The sequence below is a fragment of the Lithobates pipiens genome, unplaced genomic scaffold (assembly GCF_037356315.1).
Source record: "Lithobates pipiens isolate NorthernLeopardFrog02 unplaced genomic scaffold, aLitPip1_a1.2 Scaffold_18, whole genome shotgun sequence".
Classification (NCBI taxonomy): Eukaryota; Metazoa; Chordata; class Amphibia; order Anura; family Ranidae; genus Lithobates; species Lithobates pipiens.
This window is the reverse complement of record NW_027507758.1, coordinates 118022139-118036286: the sequence shown is the minus strand read 5'-3', so window position 1 is coordinate 118036286 and position 14148 is coordinate 118022139. Positions and strand designations below refer to the sequence as shown.

General features: G+C 40.9%; 1 protein-coding gene across 1 annotated transcript in view; it reads right to left on the bottom strand.

Annotated features, from left to right (window-relative positions):
- CCDC85A (coiled-coil domain containing 85A) overlaps positions 1–14148 on the bottom strand; it is a 453688-nt gene that overhangs the window by 90901 nt on the left and 348639 nt on the right. The gene's annotated exons all lie outside the window — the stretch shown is intronic.

The window sequence follows — 14148 nt, the reverse complement described above, 5'->3', positions numbered from 1 at the left end:
CTGTCTTATCAGGTACAGACAGGAAGTGATGTCAGGTACATACAGAAAGTGCCATGAGATAGGAAATAGGAGACCTTACTAGAATAAAGAAGCAGCAGAGGAGGGCCGGACACGGTTTTCCCATTATTGGATATATGCATACTATTCCTGGACAAGGATGCCATATTGAAGGATGGATGGATAGAAGGATAGAGGCCTGGTGTGGATGCTTGTTATTTACAGATTTGAGGTGAGAGTTCCAGGAGCTCCATTCCTATTGGATATCCAGTATAGTAGGAAGTTGATTATTGATACTATCTAATTGAGAAGTGTTCTATTCTTTGTTTTATGAGTATATATATATATATATATATATATATATATATATATATATATATGGACTCGGACAATTTTTAGTGATATAAACTTTTTTTTCTGTTTATATAATTAATATATTTTTTGCATTATTTGATACCCACTGTTTATCTCGTCCTTTTGACCACTTTTTGGATTACTATATATATTATCACAATATCATTTAGGTTTATTGCTTATTACCAATGCACAAGATCGCTTTATATCATTGACTTTCTTTGTAATGTGAACACTAATAGGTTTTGCAGCAGGTTTATTTCATTAGCACTTTTTTTGTTTTCACTCTTACCCTGTTTCCCCGAAAATAAGACCTATAGTGATTGTCGGTGATGGCTGCAATATAAGCCCTACCCCCCAAATAAGCCCTAGTTAAAGTCCCTGTAGGTCTTATTTTCAGGGTATGGCTTATTTTCGGGGAAACAGAGTAGGGATTATTTGGGGGAGTAGGGCTTAAATTGCAGCCATCACTGACAATCACGCTAGGTCTTATTTTCGGGGGAAACAGGGTATTATACACTTGTTTGTGTGTTTTTATTTAATTTTCTCACTTAATTGAGTGCCTTAGGAGCATCTTTTTGGTAGCGCAAAGACCTTTTTATTTTAATCAGTGCCTTATAATATTACCTGCATAGGCAGATTTTTTTTTTGTAAAGGTGAACTATCCTTTTAACAATATGGCAAAGGTTTGCATTTCCTCTAACTTGTATGGTTCTTCTGCTCTGTGAAACATGACAAATAATAAAAAAAAAACAGTATCCAATTTTATCTTCCTGGAAACAAGATATTGCCAAGTCAGTATTTTCAGAAAATGATTTCCAAAATTCAAAAGGCCTCTACATTTTCAGTAATACAATACCGCCTGCGCTTAGTGTAGTTTACAATACTAGCAGCTCTGCTTGTGTTACTCCAGAAAACTCATTGTCTTCCTTACCCATCTCTTATATTCTTATTACAGTCGATTCACATAATTTCCTCCTTTCTAAATTTAGTTGGTTGCCTGAAATTAGCACAATGCAAAATCTATTGGTGATGATATGCTTGGTGCCGGACTGTCTGTGTGGCTCTAATTCTGTACATCTTTCAAATTCGAAATCATTAATGAATAAATACATGGTCCCTATTCTGCATGTTTTAAAAGGTTTATTAACAGCTCAAGAAAAATCCCCATCATCAGTGTGAGTTGGTTTGTTTATAGCACAACATTGTGTAAGTGTTTCAACATATCTTTCTCATGTTGGAGAATAGATACCGACACTTCCATTTTTAATGCTGAAGCAGCTGCTGGTTTTGCATCTACTGCTTTTGGTGCCAGTTCTCCTCACTTGGCATTGTGACAGAGACACAATTTATGCCAAGATGAAGGAAATCAATGTAAGTGCTGAAAGATGGATTAAATAATATTACTACGGAAAAACTACAGTTCCTTTTTGGTTATATTAATGTAGGCCTCTAGATTGTCTTGTGAAAGCTTTTCCAGTCATATGGACATACAGCCATTTGCCCGGATTATGATTCTTTTTTTTTTTTCTGGTCAGTGCATATTTTATTGTTGTCCTGTCCTGCAAATTGCCTTTTATTGCATTTTAATGAGTGCATGAGAGGTACAAATAAAATGCATTTTTAATTCAGAGGGTTGGCTAATTAAAAAAAAAAAAAATGCAAAGCAGAAAATTACTTGGTTGTGAATTACAATTGAAAAAAAAAAAGTTTTCTTGCAATAGCTTTATATACACTATATTGTTAAAAGTATTGGGATGCCTGCCTTTACATGCACATCAGTGGTAGATGGTGGTATATATTTTTTTGGGGTGGGGGGAGCTGCAAACAATCCAACTCGCTACCAGGCAGCAGTGCACTGTGCCCGAGCTCACCCTTTTTTTGAAGTCTATTAGAACCTCTAGCTCTAATCACGTGCTTCTAAAAGAAAAAAAAAAACAGGAATCTATGTGCCTGCCAGCCCGCATGTAGATTATGGCGCCATACACATGGATTAGGGGGGTGATGCCCCTGCACCCTGCATTACGGCCCGCCACTGATGCACATGTACTCACAAATGCGCTTCTGGAAGAATGATCAAACATTCCCATAGACACACTCCTAAGCCTTGTGGACATCCTTCCCAGAAGAGTTGAAGCTGTTATAGCTGCATAGGGTGGACCAACTGAATATTGAACCCTATGGACAAAGACTGGGATGCCATTAAAGTTCATATGCGTGTAAAGGCAGGCATCCCAATACTTTTGACAATATAGTGTATATACAAGTCTATTGATTTGTTAATGTCAAGCCCCATACACACTATCAGATTTTCTGCTGAATTTTTTCTTCAGATTTACCAAAACCATATAATATGAGGTCAGACCTTAGGAGTTTCAATGTGTATGCAATCAGGCAGGCCCTTGCACTACATGGTTTTGGTAAATCTAAAGGAAAAACTCAGCAGAAAATCTGATAGTGTGTATGGGGCTTTAAAGTCAACTGCAGACTTGGGTTCTGTGTCCCCACATCTTTTTCCCCTATGTCTCTTAAAGCCAGCTTTGCACCATTAAAAAATGAAAAACAAAATCTGCATACTGTATTTAACTTTTTTCAGATGACTTGGTTGGGGTCCAGTGTTGTCATGGGTCCACTCCTCCCTTGGTAGTGGACGGATTCTAATGCTAGAGGGCAATGCCAAAAAATGACATGGTTCCACTCTTTGTAGCATTTTCCTACAAACACCTTGCCCCGTTCTTATGATAGCACAGACAAGCTTTTTAATTTCTGCACTTTGAATGGCTGTTGAGAAGAGAAGACTGTAGATAAACAACTTATGTAAGAGGATTTTCTTAATTTATGTGTATCACCTGAGGCCAGTCACTTCACTGGGTATATGGAAGGGTGTACAGCAATGTTGAACTCAGGGTTGCATTTATAAAACAGCAGTACTACTATACTGCTACTTAACCACTTTAAGACCGGGCCTATTTTTCAAACTTGTTGTTTACAAGTTAAAATCAGTTTTTTTTTTTTTTTTGCTAGAAAATTAATTAGAACCACCAAACATTATATATATATTTTTATGTATTTATTTATTTTCGAACGCCCTAGAGAATAAAAAAGTAGTGGTCGTTGCAATACTTTCTGTCACACCGTCTTACAAGCGCACTTTTTTGGGGGGGAAAAAATATACTTTTTTGAATTAAAAAATAAGACAACAGTAAAGTTAGCCCATTTTTTTTTTTATTTTGTGAAAGATGATGTTATGCCAAGTAAATTGATAGCCAACACATCACACTTCAAAATTGCGCCCGCTTTTACCTTTAAAACAAACTTTACCTTAAAAATCTCCATAGGCAAAGTTTTAACCACTACAATACAGGGCACTTTCACCCCCTTCCTTCCCAGCCCAATTTTCAGCTTTCAGCGCTCTCGCTCTTTCAGTGACAATTGCGCGGTCATGCTACACTGTACCCAAATGAAATTGTTATCATTTTTTTCGCACAAATAGAGCTTTATTTTGGTGTTATTTATTCACGACTCCGTTTTTTTTTTTTTGCGATATAAGCGCAAAAATAGCGGAAATTTGGAAAAAAAACTATATTTTCTTTTTTCTATTTGAAAAGAAATCCAATAAAATCAAATTTTGTCATAAATTTAAGCCAAAATGTATTCTGCTACATGTTTTTGGTAAAAAAAATTCCGTTAAGTGTATAATAATTGGTTTGTGTGATCACGGACATATGTACGCAAATGATCATGTACATATGTGTGCAGGTGATCACGTACATATGTGTGCAGATAATCATTGGGACATGTGATTTTAGTGGGACATATGTGGGGGACATGTTTTTATTATTAGGGACATGTGTTTTTATTATTTGAGGACATGTATGTTTTGGGGACATGTGTGTTTTGGGGACATATGTGGGGACTGTGTTTGTACTGTGTGGTGTGTTGTGTGTGTACACTACACTGATGATCAGTGAGTAAAAAGCTGTAAAAAGCAGCCCATACTCACTGATCATCAGCCGGCTGCAGCGATCTGCTCTCTTCTCCTCAGCGGTGACTTCCGTGTGAGGAGAGGAGAGCCGATTGCCTAGCAACCGGCTGTTTGTTTACATCACATGACGGCCGTGATTGGACACGGCCGTCATGTGATCAGGAGGGCCAATCACAGAGCCCTCCTGCCGATCTGAGATGTGCCGTGTCCGGGTGACACGAGCACATCGGGATCGCGCCGCTGCGCGGGCGCGCGCGCGCGCGATCCCGCTGCTCCTGAATGACGTTCCCAAACGTCCTATCAGGAGCAGGCGGCTCCCACCCGGCCGTATATACGCATTGGCCGGGTGGGAAGTGGTTAAAAATGATACAGGTTGCATGTTTTGAGTTACAGAGGAGGTCTAGGGCTAGAATGATCGTGGTGATACCTCACATGTGTAATTTGAACACCGTTTTCATATGCGGGCGCGCTACTTTATTTTTTTATTTAATAATTCATTTAACTTTTTCTTTTTTTCTGTTTATTCTGTTCTTTTAAAAAAAAAATGTGTCACTTTCATTCCTATTACAAGAAATGTAAACATGCCTTGTAATAGAAAAAAAGCATGACAGGACCTCTTAAATATGAGATCTGGGGTCAAAAAGACTTCAGTTCTCATATTTACACTAAAATGCAATAAAAATAAATAAAAATAAATGTTGTTTTAAAAAAAAAAAAATATAGGCGAAAGTGATGCAGTGGTATGGAGCCAGGTGGGGGCCATCTTTCCCTCACTCAACTCCTTACCTAACACGGAAGAGGACCTGATCGTCTCCATCGCTGTCAGCGGCTCCGTTAAGCGGAGAAGGGCACCGGAACGCGTGGGGGGGCCCTCTCCTGCCTCTGATAAAAGTGATCTTTCGGCAAATCTGCCTCTGAATACACTTTTATCTGAAAGCGGACTGTCCGCTTAAGAAGAGGACACCAGGGTTATGGCAGCTAGCTGCTGCCCCAACAACGATATTTCTCTTCAAATTGCCTTCGTATTTTGATGGCCGGCGGTCCGTAAATGGTTAAAAATTAAAAGTATTAGTTTTCTGCTTGCTTCAGGGCTTTGCTATTTTTCTGAATCAGATAGCAGTAAAGTAGAAAAAAAAAGGCAATCACAGTCACGTGATTTTGTTTACCAAAAATATGTAGAAGAATACGTATCGGCCTAAACTGAGGGAAAAAACTGTTTTTTTATATATTTATTGGGGATATTTATTATAGCAAAAAGTAAAAAATATTGAATTTTTTTCAAAATTGTCACTCTATTTTTGTTTATAACGCAAAAAAAAAATGCAGAGGTGATCAAATACAACCAAAAGAAATCTCTATTTGTGGGAAAAAAAGGATGCCAATTTTGTTTGGGAGCCACGTCGCACGACCGCGCAATCGTCAGTTAAAATGACACAGTGCCGAATCGCAAAAAGAGACTTGGTCGTTTGGCTGCAAATTGGTCCGGGGCTTAAGTGGTTAAACTAGATTTGGACGCTGTCTGTCCTAACAAAGGCTTAAAGATCTCAAGGCTTGGGTGGTACATTGTATGGTAATGCACTATTCCTCACTTCCCCCATAACTTTACATTGCTATTTATTCTAATCAATATAACCTGCCCATAGAGTCCAAGTTAAAAAAAAACTGCTTTACCACTTGCCTACAGGACACTTACACCCAGGGCTGGCCCAAGACATTGTGCTGCCTGGGTCCAACAATGAAATGCTGCCCCCCCCCCCAAAGAAAAATCATACGCCGACAACCCCATATATTCGGCAAGAGACATTTCCATAAAGCAAAGAGACGTGCCCCCTCCTACAAAGAGACATGCCCCCTCCTACAAAAAGACATGCCCCCTCCTACAAAGAGACATGTCCCCTCCTACAAAGAGACATGTCCCCTCCTACAAAGAGACGTACCCCCTGCTACAAAGAGACATGTCCCCTCCTACAAAGAGACGTACCCCCTGCTACTAAGAGACATGTCCCCTCCTACAAAGAGATGTACCCCCTCCTACAAAGAAACATGTCCCCTCCTACAAAGAGACGTACCCCCTCCTACAAAAAGACATGCCCCCTCCTACAAAGAGACATATCCCCTCCTGCAAAGAGACATGCCCCCTCCTACAAAGAGATATGTCACCTCCTACAAAGAGATATGCCCCCTCCTACAAAGAGACATGCCCCCTCCTACAAAGAGACATGCCCCCTCCAACAAGAGACATGCCCCCTCCTACAAAGAGACATGTCCCCTCCTACAAAGAGACATGTCCCCTCCTGCAAAGAGATATGCCCCATCCTACAAAGAGACATGTCCCCTGCTGCAAAATGACATGCCCAAAAACATCAGCTCACAGGTATATGACTTGTGTAGCACCACAAAAGCTCCTCCCCTTTCTCTCCACTGCCATCGACCAGCTACGCTCTGATCCCAGCTCAGTGATGCAACATTCCGCAACAGCAGCGCTGCAGTGGCTGCTAAGATGACCACATTTCCAAACTGCCATTCAGGGATACCCCCTTCCTTCCCAAAAAAAGATGAGGGGGGTGTAGTTTCAGGGTTGACAAGGAATTTGGCAGCGGCAAATTGTCAGGCAAATGGCTGGTGTTAGCACTTAAATCATCCTAACATTATGATTGATATGGTGTCAGGATGATCAAATGAAATTATTTCAATTATTACATTGTAATATATAATGAAATAGTTCAACTCGCCATAATGCAGAATCAGTGGGTCACTTGCCACCATTGCCTGCCACCAGATGAAGCTTGTTACTTGCCATTGTTGCCTGCCACCAGATGCAGTGTGCCAATTGCCCCCCACAACCATGTCACTTGCCACCTATAGCCTGTCACCATTTGCAGCTGTGCCACATGCCACACTTAGCCTGTCACCAGATGCAGCGTGTCATTTGTCACCATTGTCTTTCACCAGATACAGCCTGTCACTTGTCACCAATGCCTGTCACCAGATGCAACCTGTCACTTGTCACCAATGCCTGTCACCAGATGCAGCGTGTCACTTGCCATCAATGCCTGTCATCAGATGCAGCCTGTCACTTGTACTAGTGCCGCTCATCCTTCTGGTGAACTGGCAAGCACCAGCGGCTTAGTACACCCTGGTTGGAGTGAAACCAGCACTGCAGTATCACGGGGTGACGTGGTGAGTCCCATAAGTTCAGTTCAAGCTGGTGTGGTGGCTAGCAAAAGTAGTGTCCCGCAGCCACAAAGAAGACAAACACAGGCCCATCGAGCATAGTCCTCTTCCTGCTGCATTTACCAATTCTAATTGGGATCCCATCACTTCTGCAGCACCCTTACTTCCCCCATTCACTGGCCAACCCAGAATTCAGGTGGAAACAGTTGATTTTACGTCACTTGATTTTTATTTGCTGTTTTTCACAGAAGATCTCTATAGATCTATTGTGGACCAAAGCAATTTGTATGCTGGTCAATTCATCACTGCTAATCCCCAGTTGACCCTTGCCAGAGATTGGAAACCTATTAACCTCCGAATTTAAAACCTTCCTGGGTCTATCCCTCCTCGTGGGCATAAGTAAAAAGAGTGAGTTGCAGTCATATTGGTTCACTGACCCAATTCACCATATGCCCGTGTTCTCTGCATCCATGACCAAGGCTAGATATGAGCATATCTTACGATTTATGCACTTCAACGACAATTAACTCTGTCGTCCTTGGGGTGACCCTGGATTTGATCGGCTCTACAAAATTCCACCCCTCATAAACCACTTCAACCAACAGTTTGCAGCCTTGTTTTCTCCCGATCAAGTTGTCTGTTTGATGAGTCCCTGATTAAGTTTTCTGCCCATTTGTCTTTCAAACAGTATCTTCCCAGCAAGCGTGCCAGATATCGGGTCAAGTTGTATAAGCTCTGTGACAGGGCCACAGGCTATAAATATAGTTTTATGGTTTATGAAGGAAAAGATAATCACGTGGAGCCCACAAACTGCCCAGACTACATAGGGAGCGCAGGTAAGATTGTGTGGGACTTGATGTCCCTCTTATTGGGAAAGGGGTTCCACTTGTACGTGGACAATAATTACACAAGCGTGACACTTTTTAGTCACCTTTTTGATTGTGAAATTGACGCATGTGGCACAGTGCGATCTAATCACCAGGGCTTACCTCAGTGGCTTGAAGATTCCCATCTTAGGCTGGGGGAGAGAGACTGCTTGAGATGTATTTTTTTGCTTGCAGTGAAGTGGAGGGATTTACAGAATTTTTTTGTTCTGTCCTCCCTTCATGCAGATACCACAGTCCAAATTCCAATGATGACTGGTATTGTGGAGAAACCCTTCTGTGTCCACGAATACAACCTTATATGGGAGGGGTGGACCTCAACGACCAGTTGATGGCACCGTACTTAATTGCCTGTAGAGTCAGACGCTTGTATAAAATAAAGTGTATACCTATTTCAATTGGCTCTGCTGAACGCTTATGTCTAGAGTCTAATAGACACCATTTTTTTTTAAATAAGAGACCTGTCACTACCTATTGCTATCATAGGGGGATATTTACATAAAAATATATATAAATATATATAATAAAAATTATAAAAAAATAAAAAAAAAGGAAAAGAAATGAACAATGTAAAAATAAAATAAAAAGGCAAAATAAATATTAAATAAATAAAAAAAAGCATCCCTGTCCCTCCGTGCTCCCGCGCAAAGGCGAACGCAAGCGTTGGTCTCGTGTCATATGTAAACAGCAATTGTACCATGCTTGTGAGGTATCACCGCAAATGTCAGATTGGGGGCAGTCATTTTATCAATAGATCTCCTCTGTAAATCTAAGGTGGTAACCTGTAAAGGCTTTTAAAGGATTTAAAAAAAATTATGTAGTTTGTTGCTGCTGCACTGTTGTGCGCAATTTTAAAGCATGTCGTGCTTGGTATCCATGTATTCGTCATAAGATCATCTTTTGTGTTTTACCAAACATTTGGCAATATAGTGTGTTTTAGTGCATAAAAGTAAAACAAAAGTGTTTTTTTCCCCAAAAAATTGCGTTTGAAATTGCGCTTGAAATACGCAAATAGTCAAATACTGTGTGAAAAACAAAAATGTAACGTCCACCATTTTATGTAGGGCCTTTGCTTTAAAAAAAAATATACAATGTTTGGGGTTCAAAGAAAGTGGTTAGAAGAGTGGGTGATGTGTGACATAAGCTTCTAATGTTGTACATTAAATACCAGAACAGTTAAAACCCCCCACCCCCCCAAAATGACTCCATTTTGGAAAGTAGACTCCCCAAGCTATTTGCTGAGAGGCATGTTGAGTCCATGGAATGTTTTGACTTTTGCCACAAGTTTCTGGGAAAATTTAAAAAGGCAAATTGGCAAATTGTAAAAAGTGCTCTGGTCAGGAAGGGGTCAAATCCTTTCGGGGCTGAACTTGTTAAGAAGACCACAGCATTTAGGTTGCTGTATACAGTGGCACTGCTGGACACTCTACAACTGATAGGATGATAATTTCCATTCAATTTTAAAATTTACTTACCTTAAGCTTGGTGGAAAATTATAATCCTATCAATTGCGGAGTGTCCAGCAGTGCCAATGTATACAAGCACCTGCAGGTGTTGTGGTTGTCTTAGTGAACAGTGTCAGCGGAACAGTGGAGGTTTTTTTTTTTTTTTTTACAATTTCATTTGTTTTTCATTTTTTTTCACAATGCTTTTGGGGGGGGTTGGACTGTGGACAGTGTCAGTAGGGCGGGCAGGGGTGGTGTTAGTAGTTCTTTATTTTGTATTCTTTATTTCTTTATTACCCATTTTTATTCGGTTTTTTTTTACAATTTTCTTTGTAATATTTATTGGATTTGTTTTATATTAGTTAGGGGGCTTGGTGACATGTCAGGGGTCTAAACAGACCCCTGACATCTCCCCTTTGAGACAGAGAAAGGGACTGAGGGCACAGATTCCTCAGTCCCTCTCTCAGCATTGAAGATTAATGGACAGAGGACAAAGGCTCCTTTTTCATTCATAAACTGAAGCAGAGTAACACATAGGTTACTCTGCTCAGTTATTACAGGACATAGAGAGAATTCGGTAGCCATCGCTCTCTATATCCAATTCAGAAAAGGAAGGAGTAGGTAAATGACACATTTACTGGCACCTTCCTCCGCTCTCCACCCTGACACATTTCCCGCAGCTGCCGAGAGAGGAGAGGAGGCATTCGGTTGCAGGGGAAGGAGAGGAGGCAGAGGAGGACAACAGGAGTCTGAAGAACATGGGGCTAGAGGAGAAGGAAACAGCGGACATTGGGGGGATGATCAGTGTGGCAGAGGGACAGTTGTGAGCACCGAACTCCCTGTATGGTATTTCAGCTGACAGCCGTGGGAGGGAGAGGAGTAGAAGCGGCTGTCTGAAAAGCCATGTAAGGAGACTGGTGCTCACAACTGTCCCCTTGCTGCATCGATCATCATCCTGATCAAGGAACAATCATCCATGTGTGCAAGGTGTGTCACAGTGGCCCCCCCCCACCTCTCGAGGACCCGTGTGCAGTGAACACCCTACACACATGGATGATACGCCATTGGGGTTATGTGATTTTCATCTCTAATCAAGGGTCACATTGTCACTTGGATCTATGTATATCACTCATTTAATTTATGGTCATAGTGAGTGTGCACTTGTTTGGTTTCATTTTTTTTTAAATGCACTATTCCTTTAAAAAGTGCCTTTTCAAAGGAAAAAGGCTGTTTAACATTTCCTCACAAACTTTCTTTATTTTGTAAATTATGCAATGGGTTCCCCAAAATACATACTAAACCTCCATCAAGGAGGATACATAATATTTGGTTCCTCCCGAAAAGGTAAGTGCTCATCTGAATGCCCAAAAAAGCCTCTGTGTTTAGACTAAACCTTAAGCTCATCCGTAGAGGTCACTACGGAAAAACCTTTGCTATGGGACCCCATGAATTATAGATATGCCCCTGATGCTAAATACTTTTTACCACAGGGTCCTACGGTAGTAATTAAACACCATAACCTGGAATAATATCTCTTGTGATGTATTTTCTACTTCTCAGAGGTTTGAACGGCAACTTTCTTTTTAGCAGCAACAGCATCAAGTGTTCTGGAAAAGTACCTTTTAGCTTGTGATCAGATTCAGGATGAAGCAATTTCATAATATGTAAGTATTGATCTAACGTTCAACCAAACACTGAAAAGGCCAATTTTGTCTTATAGTTCTAAACTGACGTGGGCAGTGACCATGATTTGAAAACAACTTTTCTGAAGAAGAATGGCTATCTCTCAGAAGTATTGTCTTCAAACTCATTGTCTCCATTGTGCCTCCCATCCAACTGTTTTATACTGGTCAAGGCTAAGCTACTTTAAACATGGAGAATTTTACTCCTTCGTGTCCAGAACAATATTTCATAATTCATGTTGTATCATTTTATATAAGGGAACAGAAGCCAGCTTCTAGAAACCTAACATAGTTCAAGACGGCAGACCATGACGTGGGCAACCATTGACCACCCACTTGCTGAAATGCACAATAGATATGTCTTATTGATATTTTCATAATATAAATCTAAGGGCTCCCAAGGTGCTCTGGATTAAAATTGATAATGCCTGCAGGCTGTAGGTGAGGTAGGTGAGGGTAGGTAAGGAAATCATACATTAAGGGTTAAATGTTTGATAAAGTGTTAATAAAGTCTTGTTTTTTTTAAATTTAAAAATAACAAACATGTTATACTAATACTTACCTGCTCTGTGTGGTGGTTTTACACAGAACAGCCCCGATCTTCCTCTTCTCGGGTCCCTCGCCAGTGCTCATGGCCCCATCCCTCCTGCCAAGTGCCTTGACAGCAAGCAGTTTGCTATGGGGGCATCCGAGCCAAGCCGCTGCTCTGTGTGTCAATTCAGACACGGTGCTGTGGCTGTGCCCCGCCCCCTCTCTCTCCTCTTTGGCTCACTGACTCTGACTGACAGCAGCGGGACCCAATGGAGGGAGGGAGCATTCCGAACAGCTGAGGCTCTTGTGCAACATCCCTGGATCGAGACGGGGCTCAGGTAAGTATTAGGGGGGCTGAGGGGGCTGATGTACACATAAAACGCATTAAGGAAAAAAAAACCTTCTGCCCTTAAAACCACTTTAAGTGTAGGGATAAAAGAACAAGCTATATTACACATCTTACTCCTCATCTTCTCCTCTCCTTGATGCTCTGGGTTTGGACTGCTGGTCCTGCATTGTATGTGATGTATGTGTTGAGATTAGACAGGCCACACAGCGTGGGAGAAACCTGCTGGAGCAAGGAATAAGGTAAGCATTACAGCTTATTCCTCTGGACTTAAACAGCATTTAACCCTTGCGACAATTTTGAGAAAAAAAACAATAATTTGTACTGTTTGATATAATAAAAATCCCCATTTTTTTTTAAAAAAGCTCACTTTTTCCTCATTTTAGGCTGATATGTATTCTTCTACATATTTTTGGTAATAAAAATCATAGTAAGCGTATATTGATTGGTTTGTGCAAAAGTTATAGCGTCAACAAAATAGGGGATAGATTTATGGCATTTTTATTATTATTTATTGTTTTTACTAGTAATGGCAGCGATCTGCAATTTATATCGGGACTGCGACATTATGGCGGACACATCAGCCACTTTTGACACATTTTTGAAACCATTGAAAATTTATACAGTGATCAATGCTATAAAGATGCACTGATTACTGTGTAAATGTTACTGGCAGGAAAGGGGTTAACACTAGGGGGCGATCAAGTGGTTAACTGTGTTCCCTGACTGTGTGTTCTAACTGTGGGGGGGGGATTGACTCTAGGTGATGACAGATTGTGGTTCCTAGCTAGTAGGAACTCACAATCTGCCTCTCCTCTCCTCACAGAACAGGGATTTGTGTGTTTACACACACGTCCCTGTTCTGCCTCTCGTGCCTGCAATCGCACGTGGCCAGCAGTCATCAGGCACGTGCCTGCTATCCTGCCTAAAGGAGCCGACATACAGCTACGATAGTTTGTGGGATCGTGCCAACCTGCCGCAGTATAATGGCGGTCAACGGACGCTGGTTGGAAAGTGGTTAATAGAAGCTGCATGTAGGCAAAGCAAAGGTTTAGTTTAAATCCACAGTTGAAATATAAATTTGTTAACTGTCTTACCTACCAAAATCATTTGCATTCTGTTCAAGTAATTTTCAGATTCGGAGAGGCCAATCAGCCATATATAAGGTTCTGCCCACTTACAGTACGTTTCTCTTACTTTTTCCTCATACTTAGATGATATGAAGGTTCCTGGCAGATGATATGAAGGTTCCTATGTTACAACCAACCATTCGAAATTGTACTATTTGTACTAAAATAAAAAATATGCAACATACATTTGCAAAATGTGACAATGAGATAAAATGTTTTTTCACCAATGCCAGAAGTCTTACAAGCAAAATAGGTGAGTTGGAAGCTCTGGTGCATGAGGAAAATTATGATCTAATTGGTATTGCTGAATCTTGGCTTCATTCTTCTCATGACTGGGCTATTAATATTCCTGGCTATGCTCTCTTTCGGAAAGACAGGTAAAACAGAGGGGTGGTGGTGTCTGTCTCTATGTGAGAAGTGATCTCAAAGCGAGTGTGAAAGAAGACCTAGTTGATGGAAAGTGTGATGAATCTGAGGTATTATGGGTGGATCTGTACATGGGTGTGTATACTACAAAGGTTGTCATTGGAGTTTGTTATAGACACCCCAGTGTTAATGAGGAGGTGGAGACTCAGCTCCTTGCACAGATGGAAAGGGCTGCAAGGGCTGGGACAGTGATA